At 49.1% G+C, this 6,000-nt stretch overlaps 1 protein-coding gene across 6 annotated transcripts in view; it reads right to left on the bottom strand.

Moving 5' to 3' along the window:
- LOC142466869 (uncharacterized) overlaps positions 1-6,000 on the bottom strand; it is a 129,596-nt gene that overhangs the window by 82,183 nt on the left and 41,413 nt on the right. For 4 of the 6 annotated variants that reach the window (XM_075572409.1, XM_075572411.1, XM_075572412.1 and 1 more), the window contains one exon: positions 5,475-5,541. The exons of the other annotated variants lie outside the window; for them this stretch is intronic. The gene's annotated coding sequence lies outside the window, so the exon portion shown is untranslated. The remainder of the gene's footprint in view (positions 1-5,474; positions 5,542-6,000) is intronic. 6 annotated transcript variants of the gene reach the window in all.

Raw genomic sequence — 6,000 nt, 5'->3', positions numbered from 1 at the left:
ATTCTACCTCCCCCGCTGGGGCAGGCTTCTTCTTCGTGAAGAAGAAGGATGGATCGCTAAGACCCTGTATCGACTTTCGCGGACTCAACAAAATCACGGTAAAAAAAAATCGATATCCTCTTCCCCTAATTTCTGAACTTTTTGATCGTCTTCAAGGAGCCTCTATCTTCTCCGAACTCGATTTAAGAGGGGCCTATAATCTCATTTGTATAAGGGAAGGGGATGAATGGAAAACCGCGTTTAATACGTGATCTGGACATTATGAGTATCTAGTGATGCCCTTCGGGCTATGCAATGGTCCTGCCGTTTTCTAAGAGTTCATGAACGATATCTTCCGAGACGTATTGGGAACATTTGTTATTGTATATTTGGATGACATTCTCATTTTTTCTGAGGACTTAGAGGAGCACATTCGCCATACCAAATTGGTGCTTTCTAGGCTCCGTGCTAATCGCCTATACGCCAAGATTGTGAAGTGTTTGCTCCACCAGACGTCTACTGCCTTCCTAGGCTCTATTATCTCTAATCAAGGTTTTTCTATGGACCCAGAGAAATTGAAGTCTGTCCTCGACTGGCCACTGCCAAATTCTCTCAAGGCCGTGCAGCGCTTTCTTCGCTTTGCCAATTATTACCGAAAATTCATCCGTAATTTTTCTTCCATTGCACTACCCATCACCGCCTTGACTAAAAAGGGTGCTGACCCCACAACTTGACCTCCCGAAGCCATTGACGCCTTCGAGTTTTTCAAAAAAGCCTTTTTTTCTGCACCCATCCTACGACATCCTGATACTTCACTTCCCTTCACGTTAGAAGTGGACGCCTCGGATGTGGGAGCCGGTGCAGTACTCTCTCAGAGATCCTCTCCCCAAGAGAAACTCCACCCATGTGGTTTTTTCTCTCGGAAATTCTCATCTGCCGAGAGAAATTATGATGTTGGGAATCGTGAGCTATTGGCCATTAAATTGGCTCTTCAGGAGTGGAAGCATCTTCTCGAAGGTACCAAGGAGCCTATTGCCATCCTCACCGATCACAAAAATTTACTGTATATCGAGGGGGCTCGACGATTAGGATCTTGTCAGGCTCGTTGGTCTCTTTTTTTCCCCCCGTTTCAACTATACCATTTCTTATATTCCTGATACCAAAAATATCAAAGCAGACACTCTCTCTCGCCAGTTCGCCACGGAGAACGAATCCAATGAGTCCACTGAATTTATTCTCCCCTCCAAGTGCATAATCTCTGCCAATAATTTTGATGTTTTGGATGAAATCAACAAGGCCCAGGTTCACATTCCCAGGAGACTCAGGGTACCAGAGGGACACTTATATGCAGCTCCACGTTTTCGCCACAAAATTTAACTTTGGGGACATTCTTCTAGATCGGCCGGTCATCCAGGCTTCAAGAGGACAGCGGATCTTATCAAACGGACCTTTTGGTGGCCTAAGATGAACAAGGACATTTTTGATTTCACAAGTGCTTGTGCGGTATGTGCCCAGAGTAAACCCGCCCATCACAAACCTTCTGGCCTTCTCATGCCTCTTCCCATTCCGGAGCAACCTTGGAAGCACATCTCTATGGACTTCATTGTTGAGCTTCCCAATTCTAAAGGAATGAATACTATTCTTGTTGTTGTAGACTGATTTTCTAAGCATTCACACTTTATTCCACTCAAGGGCCTCCCTAATTCTGCTACTTTGACAGATATTTTTTCTCTGGAAATTTTCAGATTGCACGGTGTTCCTGTTTCGATTGTTTCTGACAGAGGCTCTCAATTCATCTCTAAATTCTGGCGTGCGTATTCCCAGAGACTTGGGATTTCTCTTCTTATTTCTTCTGGATATCACCCTCAGACCAATGGTCAGACAGAAAGAATGAATCAGATCTTAGAGCAGTATCTCAGATATTTCGTCTCCGAATCTCAAGACAACTGGGTGGATCTATTACCGTGGGCTGAATTTGGTATCAACTCTCTGAAAATGAATCTATGCAAGAGTCCCCTTTCTTCATCAATTTTGGATTCCACCCTAGAAGTCTTCCCCTCTCCTCCCTCCCTTCTGGTGTTCCCACAGCGGATTCTCATGTTTCTACTCTCCAGAACTCTTGGAGGAAGATCCTTAAGACTCTACAAACTGTCGTCTCAAGACAAAAAACAAAGACAGATCGACGTCGTCAACCGGGCCCTTCATTTAAACCTGGAGACAGAGTGTGGTTGTCCTCAAAAAATATAAGGCTCAAGACCCTGTCTCTGAAATTGTCCCCGAGATTCTTGGGTCCCTTCAAGATATTAGAGAGGATCAATCCGGTCGCATACCGTTTGGCGCTTCCTCCCACCATGAGGATTCCTTCTGTGTTCCATGTGTCCTTACTCAAACCATTTATCCAGAGCTCTCACTTCCCGGACCGTTCCAGAAAACCCAACCCGGTGACCATTCACGGACAGCAGGAATATGAAGTTCACTCCATAATTGACTCCCGTTGGTCCAGAAATAACCTACAGTTCCTCGTTCATTGGAAGGGGTATGGCCCAGAGGAGCGTTCATGGATTTCTTCTCGTCACATTCACGCTCCCAAACTCCTCTGGCAATTCCATCGGAAATTCCCCCAGAAGCCATGGCAGGATCGCCCTGAGATCGATCCTCAAGGGGGGGATACTGTGACGGTTCAGGAGATTCCTGCTTCTCCATGTGTCCCCGTCACCGCTGTTTCCCCTGCCTCTGACCTTTCCCCCTTGCCTCCTCTTTCTTCTCTCCTTCCTCCTCCAGCATCTGTCCCTCTGCGGCATGCCCTGACGCACTCCCAGTTGCCACGTGCGTTCCCCGCAAGGTGCGCACATGTCCCCAAACACCCGATCCCCTCCGCGGCACTCACTGCTCGCGGCATCCCTCTGTTTCACCTCCGGTCACATTACCTCCTTCAGCCACTCCTCCGGTTCCCTTTCCTCCCTCGGCGGGCGCCCCCGCATTGCAGCGCTCCGTGATCCTTCCTGACACAGCCTGTGCGTGCACACCCTAACCTTATAGAGGGCGCGCTCACACGTTCCTCTTGTAAACTTTCCCAGACCTCTGGCTCCGCCCCCCATGCTGTACAAGCAATTTCCCTCTCTGATTTACCTGTCTCCTCCCTCTCTCCTTCTCACCTATCCCTGCTGCCTCTCACTTTACCCTCGGCTCCTCCTCTCTCTCTCCCATTGGTGTTTCCTCCTTTATAACCCCTTTCTGTCCTCTTACTCATTGCTCTGCATAGCTTCTTGTGACCCCCTGTGTGTGCAGTCCTATGCTTGGCTCTCCTGTCTCTTTCAGCGTTTGTTCCTGTCCCTGCTTACCTTTGGATTTCCCTGGCTTGAATTCTGCTTTGTACTGGATTAACCTGCTCTCTCCTGCCCTTGAACCCTGCATCCGGATATGACGTCGCTGTCTTCTGTTAGCCCTCGACTCTGGCTTACGGACATCGCCACCCTGCTCTCTATTGCCCTTGGACTCTGGCACACGGACATCACTATCCAAACTCTGAAACCCAAGGCGATGCAAGTATATCTTAACCCTTTTTCTACAGGCCCGGCAACGCACTACCACAATCCGGTCACGCCCTCACTGCTGTGGGTGCGTGTTAAAACCCTACCCACCTCAGTACTGGGGAATGACCAGGTCTGCGGGCACACAGGCTTTACACCCCCCCTGTCCTCAGCGCTCGTTCCCTTCCCCCCATTCCCCGCCTTCCATTCCCCCCCCCCCATGTCCCCGGTGCTCGGGAGGGAGGGGAAGGAGTGAGAATCGACTGTCAAGCCCCAATCCGAAGCAGCATGAACCCAGTCCATGGGACCACCACACCCATCTCCCTGAAACACCCCCCCTCCCGCTCAAACAGCCGCCTGCTGGGAGGGGGGAGCACCGGGAGAGAACCGCACCTGCCGCACGCATACCGCTCGGCCTCATTCACCTCCCTGATCGAGGAGGGAAGCACCCGAGATGGAGAGGGAATCAAGCTGGGGGAAAGCGCACTGGCTGCAGCGGTCAACCATGGGGGCTGACCGGGAAGAGCTGGGAGGGGAAAGGGTGCACCGCAACTGCTGCCGGGTGACCAGACCGGCCGGATTAAGGACTGGCCAAGTGTGGCCGCTTCACCAGCTCTTCAACTCCCAGACCACTTCTGGCCAAACTCCCCAACAACTCACACCCTGCTCAGCTGTCGACCCGCCAACGCCAGCGGTAACCGGGAGGGGGGGGGAGTGGTGACCGGGGGAGAACCTCGTGTGTTAGGCTTCCTCTCTCAGAGCTGCTGAAACTCCTCCATCACTTCTCCGCTTCCCCTCCACTCACATACCTCAATCCTAGCCTCAGGGACAGTGATAGAGTGAAATAGCTAACCTCACCCCACAGCCAATGGGAGGGGGCTACAGCGAGAGGTGTGGCCAGCTGCCAACCAATCACAAAATGCACAAAACCACAGACAAAAATCCTGACAGACAAACATTTTATATATATATATACCATTTGTTAAAAATGGAGCTTCACTTCCCTTTATATTTAGGACTAGCTGAGAGACCCGGCGCTGCCCGGGACCAAAACTAGAACTATATTACCTCTACCCCCTCAGCTGGGAGGCTATTCCATGACTTTACCACCCTTTCCATGAAGTACTCCTCACATTGCCACTCAGCTTGCTACCCTCCAGCGTCAGAGTATGAAGGTACTCACTCTGACTGAGCCACCTGTGCTGAAGCAGGGATATCCTGAAAACCTGACCTGTTGGTAGCCCTTGAGGACTGGAGTTGGCTACCCTTGCTCTAACCAATGAGCTATAAAGTGGCCTCACTACCTCTCTCTTTCTGCTACTAAAACCTCTCCCTATACACCCTGCATGCTGCTGGCTTTCCCCGTTACTTTGTGGCATTGCTGCCTACTTTAAATGTAGCTGAAATAATCACTGCCATGTCCATTTCCGCTATAATAGCCGGCATATGCCAGTCATTCTGTATTCTGCCTTTGGATTTGCGTAACCCGAGTGTATTATTTTGCAGTTTCTGGCATTAAATTGTAATTCCCGCACGCTTGACCATTCCTCTAATCTATGTAAATCATGAATCATTTTGTTACCCCCCTGGAGTGACCTTGCAGGGCCCCCACAAGCATCTACATCACAAAATACTGTGGAGTCGGTCAGTACAAAGTCCTGCTCATGTAAGGAAGATGGGCCTTGTCTCCTGTCGGGGTTCTCCGCCACATTTGTGGGTGAGTTTGAGTAAATTCAAAGCAAGGTCGTTTCTATTAAGCTTAGCAAGAATGTGCTGGTTAACCCTTTGAGTGCCAGGGAGCTGCCGCACCTGAGTGACAGCCCCTCCGACACTCCCTGCGTTGCTTAGTAACATGCCGTGCTGGATACATTGATAGAGCTGCTTTATCAGAAAAAGTAACCAAATCAAAAACATTTACAGAGGGCGTCAGGGACAATTGAAATAATATATATAAAATGATTTTACCTCATTAGTTAGAACTCTTTTCTTCCCTTGCAGCAATATACGCAGTATCATTTGTACCTTTAGTGATCTGTTTTCATTTAAAAAAAAAAAAAATTAGTATTGTTATGGACCCTCAGAGTCAAGCTGATTATCGATAATTGTCATACAAGACTTCAGGCCGATTCTCTCCAGTTTTTATACAATTTTTGCTATACATCACATGCCACATCACAAGGCAGATTGCAAAAAGCTGACTTGTCATTGTGACTGTAGGGGGTAGCCAGTCTTCATAATAAATGTGAAGCCCGACTGGATACCCCTGAAAACCGAGAGTCCCTGGCAGCTAAGTAGCACCATAATCCAGGGTCACTGTTTGTATACCTATAACCTGTCCTGATTATGTTTTTTCCTTTTCTCCTTATGCCGTAAACATGGGATTTCGGGAGTGTGTGCGTTTCAAGGGGGATATTTGGGTCAAAGTGTGTTTAGATTCTGTGAAGGAGTTTGGGGGACAAAGTTACAGGTGGTCCCGTAATTCTCCACGACG

This window comes from Ascaphus truei, chromosome 15, assembly GCF_040206685.1.
Source record: "Ascaphus truei isolate aAscTru1 chromosome 15, aAscTru1.hap1, whole genome shotgun sequence".
In the NCBI taxonomy this organism is placed as follows: Eukaryota; Metazoa; Chordata; class Amphibia; order Anura; family Ascaphidae; genus Ascaphus; species Ascaphus truei.
This window is presented reverse-complemented; position numbering and strand designations above follow the sequence as displayed.